Source organism: Arachis ipaensis, chromosome B9 (assembly GCF_059453495.1).
Source record: "Arachis ipaensis isolate K30076 ecotype BB chromosome B9, ASM5945349v1, whole genome shotgun sequence".
Taxonomy (NCBI): Eukaryota; Viridiplantae; Streptophyta; class Magnoliopsida; order Fabales; family Fabaceae; genus Arachis; species Arachis ipaensis.
Window position 1 is genome coordinate 73,473,012 of NC_142444.1, and position 22,964 is coordinate 73,495,975.

General features: G+C 38.0%; 1 pseudogene; it reads right to left on the reverse strand.

Annotated features, from left to right (window-relative positions):
• Positions 1 to 10,856, reverse strand: part of LOC148545044 (uncharacterized) — a 31,701-nt pseudogene extending 20,845 nt beyond the window's left edge.
• Between the last annotated feature and the right edge of the window lie 12,108 nt (positions 10,857 to 22,964).

A 22,964-nucleotide genomic window follows, 5' to 3' on the forward strand; every position in this document is an offset into this window, starting at 1 on the left:
TAAAGTAAATTGCAGAAACTTAGATTGCAAGAAATGTAAATGACTGAATCTTAAAGTGCAAGAAATGTAAATTACTTGAATTATAAAAGGAGTTGGGAATTGGGATTGCAGAATTTAAACAAGACAGAAGTAGATTGCAATTAAACAGAAGAGTAGAGAATTGATTGAATGAAACTAAATCTCAACAGAAAAGTAAAAATGCTTTGAGAATTTAAAAACAGAAAGTAAGCAATGCTTAATTTGCAGTAAATTAAAAGGGGTTGAAGATCTCAGGAGTGGAAGAGACTAGATAACAAGTCTAGATCTCAAATCCTTCCTTGATCTAACAAGAACAATTGTAAAGGAAATAAAGAAAAGTTGAATTGCAGAAAGTGTAGAAGAAGAATAAAAGAAGATGCAGTAAACAGAAATTGAAATTCAATTATGCAGAAGAGTAAACAAGATCTCAAGGTGAGATTGAAACAGAAGTTCTTCAATTCTTCACCCAAGATCCCAAGCAAGAAATTAAAAGAGTGCTCAAGCAAGAACAGGGAAGAAGAGAGATTAATTCTCCTTCCAAATTCTCTAAGATCCAAATTCAAAAGTAAAAACTCAAAATGAAAATGAAAGTTAAAAGGAAAATTCAAAGTAAAGTCTAGAGGTGTCAAAAAGGTCCTAATTACATCAAACTAACTCCTATTTATACGCTTTCTATTCTTGGATTTTGGAATTTGGATGGGCTTTTGATTTGGTGAAGAAATGAATTAAGTTTGATTTTTAATTCAATTTTTAGCCCAAATGCACCTCCCAGGGGTAAGCTCAGTTGGAAAAACCAACTGAGCACTCCATTGTTGCTGCCCGTGTCATTTGGTGCGTTGATGTAATTTTTGGAAAACGAATTCCAAACACACAAATCTAACCGGCAAGTGTACCGGGTCGCATCAAGTAATAAAACTCACGGGAGTGAGGTCGATCCCATAGGGATTGAAGGATTGAGCAATTTTTGTTTAATGGTTAATTTAGTCAAGCGGATCAAGATTTGGTTGAGTGCTTTGTGATTAACAGAAATTAAATTGCATGAAAAGTAAAGGGAATGGGTAATTTGCATGAAATTAAAGAGAACAGAAAATAAAAGTGCTGAATCTTAAAGAACAAGAAATTAAATGGCAGAAACTTAGAACGCAAGAAATGTAAATTGCAGAATCTTAAAGTGCAAGTAATGTAAATTGCTTGAATTATAAAAGGAATTGGGAAGTGGATTTGCAGAAATTAAACAAGGAAAAGTAAAATTTAACAAACAGAAATGTAAAAGATGGATTCAATTAAACCGGATCTCAAATGATAATGAAAATAAGCTTGGTGTAGCGACGAAACAAGGAAATTTAAATTGAAAGATGTAGATCTCAGGACTCAAGAGACTAGATAACTAAGTCTAGATCTCAATGCCTTCTTAGATCCAAAGTGAGAATTCAATTGCAAGAAAAGTAAAGATCCAGCAGTAGAAGAAAAGAAGTGAAATTGCGAATTCTCAAAGATGCAGTAAATCAAAACAGAAAGAGATCTCAAGGTGAGATTGAGATAAAATTTCCTCAATTCTTCAACCCAAGATTCACGACAAGTGTAAATGAAATTGAAAACAAGAAAACTAAGAGGAAGAGAATTCAATTCTCCTTTCCCAAGACTCAGAATCTCAAAATAACTCCTAACCAAAAGCCCTCCCAAAATCACTCAGTAAAAACTAAAACGGAAAAGCTCCCAAAAACTTAAATTCTAAGCTATTTATACACTCTCTTCAAATGATCTTCAAGCCTTGAATTGGGCCTTTGCTCTTGATGAAATTGGGTTGACAAAAGCCTCTGTTGATTGCTCTTGGAGTTGGAGAGAAACCCACTTGTGAACCGGGCCATGAACCAGAAAAGCTTGAGTAAAAGTTTGAGGTCAAACTTTTACTCAAGCTTTTCATATCAGCTAGCCTTCCTTGCTGTCATCCACGTTTGAGCCAAAGTTTGATGTCAAACTTTGAGCCAAACGTGGATCCCTCTTGTATGCCTCTTGGGGTGCTACTTTGTCCTCTTGTCAACGTTGCCAATTTTATGCCAACTATAGACTATTATATATGGTTGGAAAGCTCTGAATGTCAGCTTTCTAACCCACTTGAAATCACCTCAATTGGACATCTAAAACTCAAGTTATTCTTGTTGGAAGTATACCCCTTCAGGTTGTTGTGGCGCCAACGTTTGCCTAAAAGCTTGAGGTCAAACATTGGCGCAAGCTTTTGATCTCCTGGGTGTTTTGTTATGGCGCCTGATGTGTATTCTTGGAAAAATGAATTCCAAACACACGAATCTCACCGGCAAGTGTACCAGGTCGCATCAAGTAATAAAACTCACGGGAGTGAGGTCGATCCCACAGGGATTGAAGGATTGAGCAATTTTTGTTTAGTGGTTGATTTAGTCAAGCGAATCAAGATTTGGTTGAGTGATTTGTAATTAACTGAAATTTAAATTGCACGAAAATTAAAAGGAGAGGGATAATTGCAGTAAAGTAAAGAGAATAGAAAATAAAAGTGCTGAATCTTAAAGAACAAGAAATTAAATGGCAGAAACTTAGAACGCAAGAAATGTAAATTGCAGAATCTTAAAATGCAAGAAATGTAAATTGCTTGAATTATAAAAGGAGTTGGGAATTGGGATTGCAGAAATTAAATACAGAAAAGTAAATTGCAACAAGCAGGGAAGTAAAAGATGAATTTAATTGCAGTAGATCTCAAACAGAAAATGTAAATTGCTTGAAAAAGCGTTCAACAGAGAAATCAAAAGGAAATGTTAGATCTCAGGACCCAAGAGACTAGATAACCAAGTCTAGATCTCAATGCCTTCCTAGATCCAAATTCAGAATTCAATTGCAAGAAAAGTAAAGATCAAGCAGTAGAAGAAACACAACCAAATTCAATTTCCAACAGTTGCAGTAAAGTGAGACAGAGAGATCTCAAGGTGAGATTGAGACAGAATTTCCACAATTCTTCAACCCAAGATTCAAGACAAGTGTAAATGAAAATGAAAACAAGAAAACTAAGAGGAAGATAATTCAATTCTCCTTCCCCAAGACTCAGAATCCCAAATTAACTCCTAACCAAAAGCTCTCCCAAAATCACTTAGTAAAAACTAAAACGGAAAAGCTCTCCAAAAACTTTAAATTCTAAGCTATTTATACACTCTCTTCAAATGATCTTCAAGCCTTGAATTGGGCCTTTGCTCTTGATGGAATTAGGTTGACAAAAGCCTCTGTTGATTGCTCTTGGAGTTGGAGAGAAACCCACTTGTGAACCGGGCCATGAACCAGAAAAGCTTGAGTAAAAGTTTGAGATCAAACTTTGACTCAAGCTTTTCATATCAGCTTGCCTCCTTTTGCTGTCATCCACGTTTGAGCCAAAGTTTGAGGTCAAACTTTGAGCCAAACGTGGATCCCTCTTGTATGCCTCTTTGGGTGCTACTTTGTCCTCTTGTCAACGTTGCCAATTTTATGCCCACTATAGACTATTATATATGGTAGGAAAGCTCTGAATGCCGGCTTTCTAACCCACATGGAATCACCTCAATTGGACATCTACAACTCAAGTTATTCTTGTTGGAAGTATACCCCTTCAGGCTGTTGTGGCGCCAACGTTTGCCTAAAAGCTTGAGGTCAAACGTTGGCGCAAGCTTTTGCTCTTCTCCAGGGTGAGTTTCTTGTGGCACCAACGTTTGCCTAAAAGCTTGAGGTCAAACGTTGGCACAAGCTTTTGCTCTTCTCCAGGGTGAATTCAACTCTTCCAAAAGTTTGAGCTAAAGTTTGAGGCAAGCTTTTGCTCAAGCTTTTTGTTCTCTCTTGCTCCTTGCCATTTCTTCTTTCTTCAACCTTCTTCAAAGCTATTTTCACCTATCATTAATCAACCAAGCACATCAAAGCTATGCTCAAAATCATGAGATTGTTATTCTTTCATAATATATGACAATTATAGCACAAAATCTCATGAAATTACATTAATTTATCCATGGTTGATTGAATCAAAGGAAACATGAAATTCTACCCAATTGGCTTACTTATGGCTCAAGAAAGTGCATAAAATCAATTGAAAACAAAAGAAAAAAGCTAGTGAAACTAGGCTAAGATGACTTGTCATCACAACACCAAAGTTAAAGCTTGCTTTTCTTCAAGCAAGAAAAGAATTATTGAGAAGAAAGAATGAAATGGAAGAAGATGTTCATGCTAGCAGAGTATTATTGGTAGCTCATGGGGTTTTGATGCACGAAAAACTTGTCTCTCAACAAATCTCCCTTCGGCAAGTGTACCGAAGTTGTCGTCAAGTAAAAACTCACAATAGAGTGAGGTCGAATCCCACAAGGATTGATTGATCAAGCAACTTTAATTAGAAGAATGTTCTAGTTGAGCGAATCCAGAATTTGGGTTGAAAGTTGCAGAAAATAAAATGGCGGGAATGTAAATAACAGAAAAGTAAATGCTAGAACTAAAGGACTGGAAGTAAATGACTGAAAATAAATTGCAGAATTGTAAATGGGAATGGGGGATTTGCTCATAAAAGTAAATCGCAGAAATTAAAGAGAATGGGTGAGATTAGAGATGGGGAGTTCATTGGGCTTAGGAGATGTTGCAATTCTCCGGATCAAGTTCATTTTCATCTCTTCCTCAATCAATGCACTCATTGATCTCCTTGGCAATCTTAAGTGATTGAATTAGAATTCCTTACAATTCAATCTCTCAAATCTTGATCATTAGCCAATTCCTTGGTCAATTGCTCATGAGAAGAGATGAAGTATGGTCACTGATTATACCACATGCATTTCCCAAACCAAGTATTGAGAGGGTTACAGTCACATACCCATCCAAACCCAATTTGGTCCAGCATGAGAAAGCATTTCTAGCTTGATCTCTTCATTCCTCTTCCATGGTTCAAAAGAGATCCAAGTTTGAATAGCTTTTCTTCCAAGATAACTACTCAATTGGATGAAGATCGAAAGCTTTCAAGTAAAATCAAGAGGAAAGATAGAAGAAGAACAATGAAAATTAGTATTGATCCATCAAATTACAACAGAGCTCCCTAACCCAATGAAAGGGGTTTAGTTGTTCATACCTCTTGAAAATGAAAACAAAGATGGAGAATACATCATAAACTAGAAATTGCAAAGAAAGTAAAATATAGAGAGTGGTTCTTCAGCCTCCAGAACTATTTTACAATTCAAAGCTACTCCTATATATACTACTCTTCTCAGCTTCTAGTTCACTCTTCAAGTCTTGGGCCTTTGGATCTTGAGTTTGAAGCAGTTCCTTTCTTTATTTGGGCTTGGCTTTACTTGCAGAGAGAAAGTGCGAAGTGGGCAGAGACTTAAGCTCAGGGCGTAAGGAGTGTTAATCATTTAGTGAAAGTCCAAGTTCGGGAACATTAGTGACACTTAACATTGTCACTAACGTTCCAATGCACCCCTTTTGCCTTACGTTAAAACCCACGTTAACTAGGTTAACGTGGCTTTTAACGTTGCCTTGTCAATCTTCGAGAACGTTAGTGACACTCAACATTGTCACTAACGTTCCAGTGTGCCCCTTCTTGCTTCACGTTAAAGCTCACGTTAACTAGGTTAACGTGGCTTCTAACGTGGCCTTTGCCATCCTTCGAGAACGTTAGTGACATTCAACATTGTCACTAACGTTCCAATGTGCCCCTAGGTTTCACGTTAGAGTCCACGTTAACTAGGTTAACGTGGCTTCTAACGTGGCCATCTTTTAGCCATCCCAACGTTAGTGACAATGTTGAGTGTCACTAACGTTGGCTCATCTTTCATTTCTCATCGTTAGCTTCCACGTTAACCAAGTTAACGTGGAAGTTAACGTGACTCTTGGGGGTTGTGTGGTTGCTTCAACGTTAGTGACAATATTGAGCGTCACTAACGTTGTCGACAACTCTTCATTCTCTACGTTAGTTCCCACGTTAACCAAGTTAATGTGGGAGTTAACGTGGTACTTAGCACCATAAGCCAACGTTAGTGACAATTTTGAGTGTCACTAACGTTGGCTTCTCTCCCTCCCCCTTAACGTTAGAGGCCACGTTAACTAGGTTAACGTGGTTAACGTGGCTTCTAACGTGGCCACTTATGAGTGATTGCCAACGTTAGTGACAATGTTGAGGGTCACTAACGTTGGCTCAACTTCTTTTCTCCACGTTAGAGTTCACGTTAACTTGGTTAACGTGACTCTCTAACGTGGGCATTGATGGCTTTTTGAGAGTGTTATTGGCAATCACTTTTCTCATTAATCTTTGCAAGTTACCTCCCCTTTTCTTGCTCCTTTTTGGTCCTGAAATCAAGCAACAAAATGCATCAAAGCTCTAGTTCAAGTCATGAGTAATGCAACATAATATTTGTCACTAAACTTATGCAAAATCCTCATGAAATCATGTAAAATGCACAATGTATGCTTGAGTGAAGGCATAAGTGAATATTTACCCAAAACTAGCTTATTTCCTAAAGAAATGCATGAAACTAACCTAAAAACAGTAAAGAAAAGGTCAGTGAAACTGGCCAAAATGCCCTGGCATCAGGTTTCATGTAGATATGTAAATACTCACTTCTTATTGACATTTAGGCCTAGAAAGTCTCCTTCAAGCGTCAAGTAACACACTGCTATGACTTCTCATTATTCCTTTGTCCTTGACTATTATTTTTTTTTTAAGCTTTAGTTCAGTGTCATGTGTAACAAGCTCTTTTCTTTCTTTATGCTTGACACATTATTCACTATAGACACTTGGCTCACATTCCTTCTTAGAACATTGATGCCCAGCACCTCTTTGGGTTACTAAATGCCTTGTAGTTAGGTTGCTCTTGATAGTGGACTTTCAGTTGATGATCCCAGGTCAGTTAACCCAAGTCACCAAGTGTTGATGCACTCCAAAAAACTTAATAATCCAAGCAGATCCTAGTACAAAGACACCACAGGCATATATTCTAAGGTTCAAGCTATTGGTGTCTAGCTTTGTTTCTTTTTATTTTTCTTTTGTTCTGTTGCCATTTTTGGCTTTTTCTTTTCTCTTTTTGTTTTTCTTTTTAACCTAGGACTTTTATTTTATTGAGATTCATAGACAGTGAGCTACCTTCTATTTAAAAGGAGACAGTCTAGTTCTTTTATTCACTAAAAGTGAGCTATCATACAATCACACATACATACCACCACTTACTTTTATTGTACTTCCAGCTAACAAAGAACTATCTCATTTCACATTCCAAACATTTCTTTTATTAAATTAAAGATGCAGGGGACAAAGCATGCATTTAGTTAAGTGAAAGTAAACACACAAGCACACACTTAGACTAGCTTATTTATTGCAAAAAAATGATTCTACTTGTACTAGATGAACACTTTAGCAAGACATAAATCAAAGCATTTCTCAACAGCAGAAGTTAAGTATAGATACAACCTATTGGTTTGCAGTTCTTTTGTTCTTCCTTCTGTTGTGCCCCTTTTGAGTTGTGGTGCATAATGTCTTCAAATGGTGGTTAGTTCCCTGCACAATTCTTAAAAGTTGCTTGCTTCTCAAGCCCTTAGTTGACTGGTTAGTATGCATGAATTGAGTGTGGCTTTTAGATTTAATTTGGTGTGGGAACACTAAACTTAATTCCTTGCCACTGTCTCTAATGCAACAGGTTGTACATTTATGAATTCTTTTGGCCTTGCTAAAGGTTATGGAACCAAAACAAAAAAAAAGCAATTAACTGGTTGAATAATTTATCTGATTGCTTGGAGCTATCATTATGCAGGAGGTGAGAGTAGGCTTTTAAATGAGATTTTGGTGGAACACCAAACTTAGAATCCTTCATTCTCCCTTAAATTGTTTTGGTGTGCAACACCAAACTTAGCTCCTTGCAATACATACTTAATTATTCAACATTTTTTATTGAAAAAGCTATGAAAAGAAAACTACCTCAGGTTGGGTTTCCTCCCAACAAGCGCTTCTTTATTGTCATTAGCTTGACATTGATCCCCTTAGGGTGGTTGATGACTGAAATGTCGAAGCTTATCCCCCCTCACTGTAAGCCTTCTTTGTGTGCCTTGATGCTCAATTTCAATGTGCTCAAGAGAGAGTACTTGGTTAACAGTGTAGTGATCCTCAGTTCCCAGCTGTTGATATATTAATTGCACCTTGTCGCCTTTAGAGAATCCTTCAGTTGGGATTTTTTTATTCTTCCATCCTTTGTGAGCCTTCTTCTTGTTTTTCTTCCTTTTTTTTGTTAACCTTTCTTCCTTGACAGCAGCTTTGGTTGTGGTACCTTCCTTCTTGTTTATCATCCTAATTCCTTTTTGAATTCCTTCTCCTCCTTGCACATGCTCATTCTTTTGCTCCCCTCTATTGTTGGTTGCTTGCCTTGGAAAATAGTCGTTGACTACCTTGCTTCTTTCTTCACTAAATTGTGGTTCTGGAAATACTTTCAGGATAATGCTTTCCTCGTGCATCCTGAGAGTTAGTTCTCCCTGCTCTACATCTATGATGGCTCTAGCAGTGGCCAAAAATGGCCTTCCCAAGATGATTGAATTGTTTTCTTCTTCTTCAGTGTCCAATATTACAAAGTCCGCAGGAAAAATAACTTGTCAACCTTAACTAAAAGGTTTTCAATCACTCCTTTGGGATGTACTACTAACTGGTTCACCAATTCCAAGGACATCTGTATTGGTTTCACCTTCCCTATGCCAAGCTTTTTCACTAAAGATGATGGAATTAGATTTATGCTTGCTCCTAAGTCACACATCCCCTTGTTGATAAATAGACTTCCAATGGTGCAAGGTAGGAAGAAACTTCCAGGATCTTCCAGCTTGGGAGGGAGTCCTTTTCTGATGAGCGCACTACATTCTTCAGTGAGAAGCACAGTTTCCTTCTCCAGCCAACTTCTTTTCTTGTTGATGATTTCCTTCAAGAACTTGGCATATAAGGGCATCTGTTCCAATGCCTCAGCCAAGGGAATGTTGATTTCTAGCTTCTTGAAAGTTTCCAGGAAATTGCGGAAATGTTGATCTTTGGTTTCTTTGTTGAACCTCTAGGGATATGGCAGTGGAGGTGTAATGCTCTTCTCCACTTGTTGCTGTCCTTGAACTTCTTCCTTTGAACTGTGTGGCTGGTTGTTCTTCTCTTTGAGTTTCTCTGGGACATTTCTTCTTGTTGTCATGTCCTCATTGCTAGCTTTCCCCTTTTCTGATGGTTCTTTGTTGCTATCCAAAGGCTTCTTGGTTACCTCCTTGTTGTTGTCTACCAATGTCTTTCCACTCCTTAGTTGTATAGCTTTGCACTCTTCTTTTGGATTAGGAATGGTGTCACTTGGTAGTGAGTTTGAAGGTCTCTCAACAGAAATCTGCTTGGAGATTTGCCCAATCTGCCTCTCTAGGCTCTTCATGGAGGCTTCATGGTTCTTTGTGGTCATTTCTTGGTTCTTCATCATCTTCTCCATGAGCATTTCCAGATTAGTAATCCTCTGAGAGTCTTGTGAAATTGCTTGGTTATGGGGTGCTGATGGTTGATGGTAAGTGCTTTGGTTGGTGGGTTGGTTATTGGATGGATAATGGTTAGAGTTGGGGTAGTTGTTTTGGGGTTTTTTGTAGGGATTTTGGTTAGTTTGTTGCTGGTTGTGGTTTTGGTTGTTTCTTGAAGTGTTTTGGTTTGAGTTCCTCTGCCATGGTTATTGGTTCTGGTTGTGATTATCCCCCCATCTGAGGTTTGGGTGATTCTTCCAGGATGGATTGTAGGTGTCACCATACACCTCATTTGATCCTTGGTTGTGCATATATTGCACTTGCTCTTGTTGTTGTTCTTCTTGGTTCTCCTCATTCTGCCCCCAAGGAGTTGTTGGTTGGCTTGTGGCACTTATTGATGCTACTTGTAGGCCATCAATTCTTTTGGCCATTTGCTCAAATTGTTGCTGAATCTGCTGCTGCATCATTTTGTTTTGAGCTAAGATTGAATCCACTCCTTCCAGCTCCATTACTCCTCTCTTTTTTTATGGTTGGCGTTGCCTTTGATGAGCAAAGAAATATTGGTTGTTAGCCACCATGTCAATGAGGTTTTGAGCTTCTTCTGTAGTTTTCATCAGTTGCAATGATCCTCCAGCTGAGTGATCAAGTGCCTCTTGAGCCTTTAGAGTGAGCCCTTCATAGAAGTTCTGTAACTTGTCCCACTCAGTGAACATCTCTGGTGGACATTTTCTCAGCAGAGCCTTATATCTTTCCCATGCCTCATACAGATTTTCAGCATCCATTTGTGTGAATGTCTGCACCTCAGTCTTCAACCTGATGATCCTTTGAGGGGGGTAAAACTTGGCAAGAAACTTGCTCACCAAATCATCCCAAGTGTTGATGCTTTCCTTCGGAAATGTTTCTAGCCATTGAGTGGCCTTGTCCCTGAGAGAGAATGGGAATAACAGCAGCTTGTATATGTCAGGGTGTACTCCATTGTTTTTAACTGTGTCACAAATCCTCAAGAAAGTGGATAGATGTTGGTTCGGGTCCTCCAATGGTCCTCCTCCAAAAGAGCAGTTGTTTTGGACCAATGTGATGAGTTGTGGCTTCAGTTCAAAGTTATTTGCATTGACATTAGGGGTAAGGATGCTGCTTCCACAGTGTCTAGCATTTGCAAATGTATAGGAGGCCAGTACTCTCCTCTGTTGTGGGTTATTGTTAACCCCTCCTTCTGGATGATTGGGATTAGATGGATCTCCTTCCATCTCGTGATATTCTTCCTCAGATTCTTCCTCTCCAACAATGCCTTTCCCTCTTTCAGCTCTTCTTAATCTCCTGAGAATTCGTTCGTCTTGTTCATGAAAAGTGGGTATGGCTCTTCTTGACATACAAATAAAACACACGAAACACATAAAACCAGTGACACTTCAATCTATTACTAGAATGAAGTTTTAGTTAGCTTAAGCAAAAATTCAAACAGTTAGTGTGTTAGTCAAAAATTAAAGAAACATAAAAGAAAAAGTGCTTGATCTAGATCTCCACTTCACTTAATCATTGTCAATCTATTTCAATCCCTGGCAACGGCGCCAAAAACTTGATGTGTATTTTTGGAAAAACGAATTCCAAACACACGAATCTCACCGGCAAGCGTACTGGGTCACATCAAGTAATAAAACTCACGGGAGTGAGGTCGATCCCACAGGGATTGAAGGATTGAGCAATTTTTGTTTAGTGGTTGATTTAGTCAAGCGAATCAAGATTTGGTTGAGTGATTTGTAATTAACTGAAATTTAAATTGCATGAAAATTAAAAGGAGAGGGATAATTGCAGTAAAGTAAAGAGAACAGAAAATAAAAGTGCTGAATCTTAAAGAACAAGAAATTAAATGGCAGAAACTTAGAACGCAAGAAATGTAAATTGCAGAATCTTAAAATGCAAGAAATGTAAATTGCTTGAATTATAAAAGGAGTTGGGAATTGGGATTGCAGAAATTAAACACAGAAAAGTAAATTGCAACAAGTAGGGAAGTAAAAGATGAATTTAATTGCAGTAGATCTCAAACAGAAAATGTAAATTGCTTGAAGAAGCGTTCAACAGAGAAATCAAAAGGAAATTTTAGATCTCTGGACCCAAGAGACTAGATAACCAAGTCTAGATCTCAATGCCTTCCTAGATCCAAATTCAGAATTCAATTACAAGAAAAGTAAAGATCAAGCAGTAGAAGAAACACAACCAAATTCAATTTCCAACAGTTGCAGTAAAGTGAGACAGAGAGATCTCAAGGTGAGATTGAGACAGAATTTCCTCAATTCTTCAACCCAAGATTCAAGACAAGTGTAAATGAAAATGAAAACAAGAAAACTAAGAGGAAGAGAATTCAATTCTCCTTCCCCAAGACTCAGAATCCCAAATTAACTCCTAACCAAAAGCTCTCCCAAAATCACTTAGTAAAAACTAAAATGGAAAAGCTCTCCAAAGACTTTAAATTCTAAGCTATTTATTTATACGTAAAAAAATTAATTTCACGAAATTACCGGCAAGTATACCGGGTCGTATCAAGTAATAAAACTCACTAAAAGTGAGGTCGATCCCACGGATATTGGTAGATTAAGCAACTTTAGTTAAATGGTAGATTTAGTCAAGCAAACATGGTTTTGATTTCATGAGATTTGTGATTTTTGAACATAATTTCAAGAATTTAAATGGCAAAGAATTTAAAGAACTAGAATATAGAAAGAAAATGAAAGTAAATAACTGAAACTTAAAATGCAAGAAACTTATATGACATTTAAGATAGAATACAAGAAAGTAAAGATTGCTAAATCTTAAAGAACAAAAGAGTAAATAGCAAGAAATAGAGAAACAGAATGTAAATGACAAGAATAATAAATTGCAAGAATGTAGAAGGGAATTGGGTAATGGGTATTCAAACAACTAAAGAGCAAAAGAAATGAGAATTAATGATGGAAAGGATCATTAAGGATCGGAGATGCAAATTCTCATGAATTGATGTTGATCAATTTCTTCTCAATCATGGGTATAGATCCATGGCAACTTGTGGGTAATTGAGTCCCAATCTCTTGGTAACTCAATTTCTCTCAACACAACCAATTGCCACTCTCGTGATCTAATTGTTCATGAGAAGAGATGAAGTTCAATTTCTAATCCAAGCCACACAACTTCCAGAATCTCAACTAAGGGAGGTTACATCTCACATACCAACCAAAGTGTATTGATTAAGAAAATCATGAAAGGATGAACTCTAAACTGAATTATGTGACTCATTTCTCAAACTCACCACATAATTCATATAGATTAATCCCTCTCTCGATGGTGATTGAATCTGTGAAGAACAAGAGTTTCCTTTTAGATGAACCACTTGAATTAAGAAGGAAAAGAAAAGTTATCAACTCATTCAAACAAACAGAGCTCTTCCCCCAAATGAAAATGGGGTTTAGTGAATCATAGCTCCAATTTCAACAACAATTGTAATAGATGAAAATTAAACTAAGTGTAGAGAAGAATGAAGAAGAAGAAGTTCTTAAAACTGAAATTCAAAGTTGCAAGAAAAACAAAATAGAGAATGGGTGAGAAAATCTCTAAGTCTAAAAACAAGTCAAAGGCAAAAAGTAAAGTAGCCGTAAAAGTATCAAACTTTTCTCTATTTATACTACTCCTAAAACTCCTTCAGAGATCTTTAATTTGGGCTACCAATGTGGGCTTTCTCTTTGTTGAATTCCTGGCTCAATGGAAGAAGTGTTGCTAAACATGGAAGGAGGAGTTCATTCATAATGCTTCTGGCCCAATGACTTGGCGTTTTTGCCAATAACTCTAGCCTTAATGCAAGTTGGCAACGTGCATTGTATTTTCCTGGAAGTGGGCATTGGCGTTTGGGCGTTGTTGGCCCAAGTTATTGCTAACAACTTGCTTTTCTTCTTCTTGACTCTTCTTTCATGCTTAATATTGCCCAGAATTTGAGTGTCAATCCTCTGCTTCAATATGGACTATTATATATCATTGGAAAGCTCAGAGTGTCTTCTTTCTAATGCACTTGAAATCATCTCAATTGGAGCTTTGTAGCTCAAGTTATGCTTCCTCAAAGAAGGTAAGGTCAGGCTGCCAAGTTGTTGCTGAACACGCCCCTTTCTTCTCAAGTTGGCAACGTGCCAAGCCTCCCAAGGCTGAGACATGGGGCTGGTGTTGTTGCTGAACATGCCCCCTTGTTGGCACGTTGGCAACGTGCTCGCTGCTCCCCTCCAGGGCCCATTCATGCTTCCTTGAATTTCAACCTCATTTCCTTGTTTTTGGGGCCTAAAGATGACTCTGATTCGAGCTTCCATTTCATGCTCCACTATAGATTATTATATATGATTGGAAAGCTCTGAATGTCAGCTTTCCAATGCAACTAGAAGCACTCAATTTGGATCTCTATAACTCAAGTTATGCTCGTTTGAAGGAGACAGGGTCAGGCTGCCAAAATCGCACACGTTTTTGGTGAAAACGCCCTTGTTTCCAGCGTTGCCAACGTGCTCAGATTCTGAAGCTCTAAATGAAGCTAGATTTTGAAGCTTCAAATGAATGCCAATCTCATACTATGATATATGGTTTGAAAGCTCTAGATGTCTACTTTCAAATGTCGTTAGAATCACCTCATTTGGAGCTTTGTAGCTCAAGATATACTCCATTGAAGGAGGTAAGGTCAGGCTGTCCAGCTCACCAGCGTTTTTGGCAAACACTCCTTTGTATTTCCAAGTTGCCAACGTGGGTTGCTTCATTCCAAAGTTGTCTAGCTGCTGGCGTTGTTGATGAACACGCCCTTATAACTCCAAGTTAGCAATGTGCTAACTTTATCCTCCTTGTCAAGCTTCCTAGTGTTGTCATTGAACACGCCTTCGGAACTCAATGTTGGCAACGTGCTCGAGCTATCATCCAGGGCTATCTCCTTCCTGAACCAAGCTTTCTTGCTGCGTTGCTTGCCTGCGTTGTCCTCAAACACGCCTCCTCATCTTCTAGGTTGGCAACGTGCTCGAAGCTTTGGAATTGCTCTCCAAGGTTGCTTGCTACATTGTCACTAAACACGCCTATAGAACTTGGCGTTGGCAACGTGCATGCCTCTTCCTATGAGTGCTCCTAGTGTTGTTATGGAACACACCCTTGTTCTTGGAGTTGGCAACGTGCCACCATTCCTCATGGCTCCATGCTTGCTGCCTTGAGTTGTTGCCAAACACGCCAGTAGTAACCCAAGTTAGCAACGTGCAAGTCCTCTGCTTCCTTACCAAGCTTGAAATGTTCTCAAGCCTTCTTGCTTCATCACCTAATATAAACCAAAGAAACTTCCTCAATGTATTGCTATTCTATGCACCCAATTTCAAGAGATTCATTCATACTAATGCATTTATAAGCTTCTTGAATTATTTGCATGAATTTGGCCAAATTTCACTTAGTTCTTGGTTCATGGATGCATGGAGAAAAACTCACAAAATTGCTTGTTTATTTTAGTAATAATGAACGAAATTGAACTAAAGCTAACTAAACTAACTAGTTAAAATAGCAAATATGTGAATGCATCACAACACCAAACTTAAACCTTGCTTGTCCTCAAGCAAGAAAAGAATCATGCAATAGAGATTGACAATCCAAGGTAAGAAGAATAGCAACTCAATGTTCATGGTAAGCTAGTTTTCTAAGCATGCTACAATCACAAAAGAAATGTAAATGATTGATGCTTCTATCTAGCTCAATTTATGAAATCTTTTTCTTATATTTCTTCCTTGAAACAAGCTTTTGATTTTCTTATTAGCTTCTCCTTTTGGGTGCTTTGCCCCATGAGTTGATAACAAAACTACGACTCTAAATGCTTTGTTTTCAAGTATTACCACTTGATACATAAGCACCACAAGCATTTAATTCAAGGACTTCATTAAGCTCATTTATTTCTTTTCTTGACTCTCTAATCATTGATGCTTAGAGCCTTGAGCTTTGAGGGAGTACTTTTGCACTTGAGCCTAGCCTTGACTTCTAAGTGTTTTGTTTTCAAGCATTTTACTTGATGCATAAACACCACAAGTACATAACAATGAAATTCTCATTGGTACTCAGAGCCTTCAGCTTTCTCATTCTTTCCCTTTTTCTTTTCTTGCCTTAATTGCATTTGCTTCTTCAAGGTTTTCATGATTTTCAAAAGATTTCACAAAATGTCCTAGATGAAAACTTCAATTAAATAAAATCTAATGTACTTGAGCAACAATCAATCATACTAGCTTTCCAATACTTGTATGCACATACTAAATTCTTCTTTTATTCCTTGTTTGTTTAAGATCATGATATTTTATTGCTTTTGTATTCACAAAACTCAAGTTGGTAGTCATAATGTCACAGCAGCATGTTGCAATTTAGAAATCAAACTATGCTATTCATACCACACATGTATATAGAGAAGGTAATAAGACAATCATGCAATTTAAAGTGCTGGAAACAAATGAGAGGAAAAAGAACTTTACAACCTTGTAATTTATCTTCTCTATTGTTGTCCTTTTCCTCCTTTTCTTTCCCTTCCCACACCAAACTTTGAATGATTGCTTGTACTCAAGCAACAATTAGAACCGTGACTATGGGGCTATGGTTGACATGTTGTTCACTTTCTTCCTCTTCTTCCAGTTTGTTAATAGGAATGACCTTAAGGGGGGAGAAGATTCAGCTAGTGTCCCCTGTCTTGACCTCTCCTCAGCAAGCTTTCTTTTGTTAATGGCTTGATTGAGCTTGCTTGCTGGATCAGGGGGAGGATTGCTTGTGGTTGACCCTTTTTTCTTCATGAATATTGTCCTTGGTAGCTTGGTCACAATCCTCTTCTTGGTGCTTTTGTTAATTGCCTTCACTTCCTTGAATCCAAGTCTTGGTGGTTGTGTGATTGTTGGAGTCTTCTTTTCATCAAGAGTTCCGTGCAATAGTGGTTCAATGAGCTCTTCCTCTGTGTACTTCTCTGCTTCACTTGAGTGTGACTTCTCTTGAGTGTCTTCCTCACTTTCTTGTTCTTCCACTTCTTTTTTTACATTCAACATTTGTTTTAATAGCTCTTTCATGGAGGAGGTTTGTTGATTTTCCCAAGATTTTTTTATCTCCTCTTAATATCTTTCAATCATGGATTCAATTGTTGAGCCATTTTGTTTCAGGGAAGTTTGAGAGAGTTGTGAGTTTTCATGTTCCCTTGTCATCTCAAGTGGCTTTTGTGAAGATGAAGCCACAGGTTCAAACACCTCCACAACCTCCTTTTCCATTGAACTTTCACTTGATACAGAGGTTTCCTCATTTTGTTTTTCCACTTCCTCACCCACAATTTGGTCTTCATCCTCACTGTTTGATAATTCTAAGTTTCTCCTTATTTGCTCTAAATGCCCATCCTTCTTCTTGAAGAGGATTTCTTGCCTTTTCCAGGATTGTTCTTGTCTTTCCAATAGTTCTCTGGATTTTTGAAGGAGGTCCTCAGCTACTAGCTCAAGAGATGAAGGTTGAGAGAAATTTTGTGGATATGGATGTGTTGTGGTGAGGTTGTTTTGAGTGGTATGGAATGAATCTTGTAAATTGTGGAATAAGTTTTATGGTTGGTGGAATGAATGGTGTGGATCTTGGAGGAGACTTTGTGTTGAGGCATAATCAAGTGAGGAAGAATTTTCAAGTGAAGAAATGGGAGGTGAGGTTGGATAATTTTGCATAAATGAATTGAAGGTTTGCTCAAGTGATGATGGCTCTTGATTAATGGAGTATGACACATTGAGTGCTCTCTGATTTTGATCCTCCCATCTACAATGTGAATCATTGTAGAATTCCTCAGAGTGAGAATCATTTTGTGGCCACGGGAAGCAATCTTCCATGTATGTATTGACAGCACAATCAAACGAATCATTAAAATTTTCTTCCCAGCCATAGTTTGTGTAATTGTCATAACAGTATGAGTCACTTTGTGGTTCTGGGAGAAAATTCATTTCACTTGATTGTTCACACTCTTGTTGATATGCCCAAGCACCATGAGGGTAATGACATAAATCATTTTGTGATTCTGGACAACATCTCATGTGATTAGCTTGATCAATTTGTGGCTCTGGAGCAAATCTCCATGGATTGGGGTGCTCAGAATTTGCAATTTCTTGGCGATACTCCCAGCCACCATTAGAATAATGACTTGAATCATTTTGTGGTGGTGAGAAATATCCCATATGATTCTCTTGCTCATCTTGTAGTTCTGAAGCATATCTCCATGAATTGGAGTGCTCAGGATCTGTAATTTCTTGGTGATATTCCCAACCACCATTAGAATAGTCAATTGGTGATTGTGGGTGATATCCTAGAAAATTTGTTTGATCACAAGATGAGTTGAACTCCATTTGAATTTTGTAAAACACAACACCAAATAAAATTGAAATTCATGTCACAGAGAAGAATTTCTTAGTGAGGCAATAACTCAAACACCTTAGTGTCAAAAAGAAAATAAAAAAAAAATTAAAAGAACTGTACAAAGCAAAAACAAAGAAAATGCTTAATCTAAACTACCATTCACTTAATCATTGTTAATCTTTTCCAATCCCCGGCAACGGCGCCAAAAACTTGATACGTAAAAAAATTAATTTCACGAAATTACCGGCAAGTATACCGGGTCGTATCAAGTAATAAAACTCACTAAGAGTGAGGTCGATCCCACGGAGATTGGTAGATTAAGCAACTTTAGTTAAATGGTAGATTTAGTCAAGCAAACATGGTTTTGATTTCATGAGATTTGTGATTTTTGAACATAATTGCAAGAATTTAAGTGGCAAGGAATTTAAAGATCTAGAATATAGAAAGAAAATGAAAGTAAATAACTGAAACTTAAAATGCAAGAAACTTAAATGACATTTAAGATAGATTGCAAGAAAGTAAAGATTGCTAAATCTTAAAGAACAAAAGAGTAAATAGCAAGAAATAGAGAAACAGAATGTAAATGACAAGAATAATAAATTGCAAGAATGTAGAAGGGAATTGGGTAATGGGTATTCAAACAACTAAAGAGCAAAAGAAATGAGAATTAATGATGGAAAGGATCATTAAGGATCGGAGATGCAAATTCTCATGAATTGATGTTGATCAATTTCTTCTCAATCATGGGTATAGATCCATGGCAACTTGTGGTAATTGAGTCCCAATCTCTTGGTAACTCAATTTCTCTCAACACAACCAATTGCCACTCTCGTGATCTAATTGTTCATGAGAAGAGATGAAGTTCAATTTCTAATCCAAGCCACACAACTTCCAGAATCTCAACTAAGGGAGGTTACATCTCACATACCAACCAAAGTGTATTGATTAAGGAAATCATGAAAGGATGAACTCTAAACTGAATTATGTGACTCATTTCTCAAACTCACCACATAATTCATATAGATTAATCCCTCTCTCGATGGTGATTGAATCTGTGAAAAACAAGAGTTTCCTTTTAGATGAACCACTTGAATTGAGAAGGAAAAGAAAAGTTATCAACTCATTCAAACAAACAGAGCTCTTCCCCCTAATGAAAATGGGGTTTAGTGAATCATAGCTCCAATTTCAACAACAATTGTAATAGATGAAAATTAAACTAAGTGTAGAGAAGAATGAAGAAGAAGAAGTTCTTAAAACTGAAATTCAAAGTTGCAAGAAAAACAAAATAGAGAACGGGTGAGAAAATGTCTAAGTCTAAAAACAAGTCAAAGGCAAAAAGTAAAGTAGCCGTAAAAGTATCAAACTTTTTTCTATTTATACAACTCCTAAAACTTCTTCAGAGATCTTTAATTTGGGCTAGCAATGTGGGCTTTCTCTTTGTTGAATTCCTGGCTCAATGGAAGAAGTGTTGCTAAACATGGAAGGAGGAGTTCATTCATAATGCTTCTGGCCCAATGACTTGGCGTTTTTGCCAATAACTCTAGCCTTAATGCAAGTTGGCAACGTGCATTATATTTTCCTGGAAGTGGGCATTGGCGTTTGGGCGTTGTTGGCCCAAGTTATTGCTAACAACTTGCTTTTCTTCTTCTTGACTCTTCTTTCATGCTTAATATTGCCCAGAATTTGAGTGTCAATCCTCTGCTTCAATATGGACTATTATATATCATTGGAAAGCTCAGAGTGTCTTCTTTCTAATGCACTTGGAATCATCTCAATTGGAGCTTTGTAGCTCAAGTTATGCTTCCTCAAAGAAGGTAAGGTCAGGCTGCCAAGTTGTTGCTGAACACGCCCCTTTCTTCTCAAGTTGGCAACGTGCCAAGCCTCCCAAGGCTGAGACATGGGGCTGGCGTTGTTGCTGAACATGCCCCCTTGTTGGCACGTTGGCAACGTGCTCGCTGCTCCCCTCCAGGGCCCATTCATGCTTCCTTAAATTTCAACCTCATTTCCTTGTTTTTGGGGCCTAAAGATGACTCTAATTTGAGCTTCCATTTCATGCTCCACTATAGATTATTATATATGATTGGAAAGATCTGAATGTCAGCTTTTCAACGCAACTGGAAGCACTCAATTTGGATCTCTATAACTCAAGTTATGCTTGTTTGAAGGAGACAGGGTCAGGCTGCCAAAATCGCACACGTTTTTGGTGAAAACGCCCTTGTTTCCAGCGTTGCCAACGTGCTCAGATTCTGAAGCTCTAAAGGAAGCCAGCTTTTGAAGCTTCAAATGAATTCCAATCTCATACTATGATATATGGTTGGAAATCTATGGATGTCTACTTTCAAATGCCGTTGGAATCACCTCATTTGGAGCTTTGTAGCTCAAGATATACTCCATTGAAGGAGGTAAGGTCAGGCTGTCCAGCTCACCAGCGTTTTTGGCAAACACTCCTTTGTATTTCCAAGTTGCCAACGTGGGTTGCTTCATTCCAAGGTTGCCTAGCTGCTGGCGTTGTTGGTGAACACGCCCATATAACTCCAAGTTAGCAATGTGCTAACTTTATCCTCCTTGTCAAGCTTCCTAGCGTTGTCATTGAACACGCCTTCGGAACTCAATGTTGGCAACGTGCTCGAGCTATCATCCAGGGCTATCTCCTTCCTGAACCAAGCTTTCTTGCTGCGTTGCTTGCCTGTGTTGTCCTCAAACATGCCCCCTCATCTTCTAGGTTGGCAACGTGCTCGAAGCTTTGGAATTGCTCTCCAAGGTTGCTTGCTACATTGTCACTAAACACGCCTATAGAACTTGGCGTTGGCAACGTGCATGCCTCTTCCTATGAGTGCTCCTAGCGTTGTTATGGAACACACCCTTGTTCTTGGAGTTGGCAACGTGCCACCATTCCTCATGGCTCCATGCTTGCTGCCTTGAGTTGTTGCCAAACACGCCAGTAGTAACCCAAGTTAGCAACGTGCAAGTCCTCTGCTTCTTTACCAAGCTTGAAATGTTCTCAAGCCTTCTTGCTTCATCACCTAACATAAACCAAAGAAACTTCCTCAATGTATTGCTATTCTATGCACCCAATTTCAAGAGATTCATTCATACTAATGCATTTATAATCTTCTTGAATTATTTGCATGAATTTGGCCAAATTTCACTTAGTTCTTGGTTCATGGATGCATGGAGAAAAACTCACAAAATTGCTTGTTTATTTTAGTAATAATGAACGAAATTGAACTAAAACTAACTAAACTAACTAGTTAAAATAGCAAATATGTGAATGCTTCATTTATACACTCTCTTCAAATGATCTTCAAGCCTTGAATTGGGCCTTTGCTCTTGATGGAATTGGGTTGACAAAAGCCTCTGTTGATTGCTCTTGGAGTTGGAGAGAAACCTACTTGTGAACCGGTCCATGAACCAGAAAAGCTTGAGTAAAAGTTTGAGGTCAAACTTTGACTCAAGCTTTTCATATCAGCTTGCCTCCTTTTGCTGTCATCCACGTTTGAGCCAAAGTTTGAGGTCAAACTTTGAGCCAAACGTGGATCCCTCTTGTATGCCTCTTGGGGTGCTACTTTGTCCTCTTGTCAACGTTGCCAATTTTATGCCCACTATAGACTATTATATATGGTTGGAAAGCTCTGAATGTCGGCTTTCTAACCCACTTGGAATCACCTCAATTGGACATCTACAACTCAAGTTATTCTTGTTGGAAGTATACCCCTTCAGGCTGTTGTGGCGCCAACGTTTGCCTAAAAGCTTGAGGTCAAACGTTGGCGCAAGCTTTTGCTCTCCTGGATGTTTTGTTGTGGCGCCAACGTTTGCCTAAAAGCTTGAGGTCAAACGTTGGCGCAAGCTTTTGCTCTTCTCCAGGGTGAGTTTGTTGTGGCGCCAACGTTTGCCTAAAAGCTTGAGGTCAAACGTTGGCACAAGCTTTTGCTCTTCTCCAGGGTGAATTCAACTCTTCCAAAAGTTTGAGCTAAAGTTTGAGGCAAGATTTTGCTCAAGCTTTTTGTTCTCTCTTGCTCCTTGCCATTTCTTCTTTCTTCAACCTTCTTCAAAGCTCTTTTCACCTATCATTAATCAACCAAGCACATCAAAGCTATGCTCAAAATCATGAGATTGTTATTCTTTCATAATATATGACAATTATAGCACAAAATCTCATGAAATTGCATTAATTTATCCATGGTTGATTGAATCAAAGGAAACATGAAATTCTACCCAATTGGCTTACTTATGGCTCAAGAAAGTGCATAAAATCAATTGAAAACAAAAGAAAAAAGCTAGTGAAACTAGGCTAAGATGACTTGTCATCAGCGTCAACGTTTGCCTAAAAGCTTGAGGTCAAACGTTGGCGCAAGCTTTTGCTCTTCTCCAGGGTGAATTCAACTCTTCCAAAAGTTTGAGCTAAAGTTTGAGGCAAGCTTTTGCTCAAGCTTTTTGTTCTCTCTTGCTCCTTGCCATTTCTTCTTTCTTCAACCTTCTTCAAAGCTCTTTTCACCTATCATTAATCAACCAAGCACATCAAAGCTATGCTCAAAATCATGAGATTGTTATTCTTTCATAATATATGACAATTATAGCACAAAATCTCATGAAATTGCATTAATTTATCCATGGTTGATTGAATCAAAGGAAACATGAAATTCTACCCAATTGGCTTACTTATGGCTTAAGAAAGTGCATAAAATCAATTGAAAACAAAAGATAAAAGCTAGTGAAACTAGGCTAAGATGACTTGTCATCACAACACCAAACTTAAAGCTTGCTTGTCCCCAAGCAAGAAAAGAATTATTGAGAAGAAAGAATGAAATGGAAGAAGATGTTCATGCTAGCAGAGTATTATTGGTAGCTCATGGGGTTTCATGTAGATATGTAAATACTCACTTCTTATTGACATTTAGGCCTAGAAAGTCTCCTTCAAGCATCAAGTAACACACTGCTATGACCTCTCATTATTCCTTTGTCCTTGACTATTATTTTTTTATAAGCTTTAGTTCAGTGTCATGTGTAACAAGCTCTTTTCTTTCTTTATGGTTGACACATTATTCACTATAGACACTTGGCTCACATTCCTTCTTAGAACATTGATGCCCAGCACCTCTTTGGGTTAC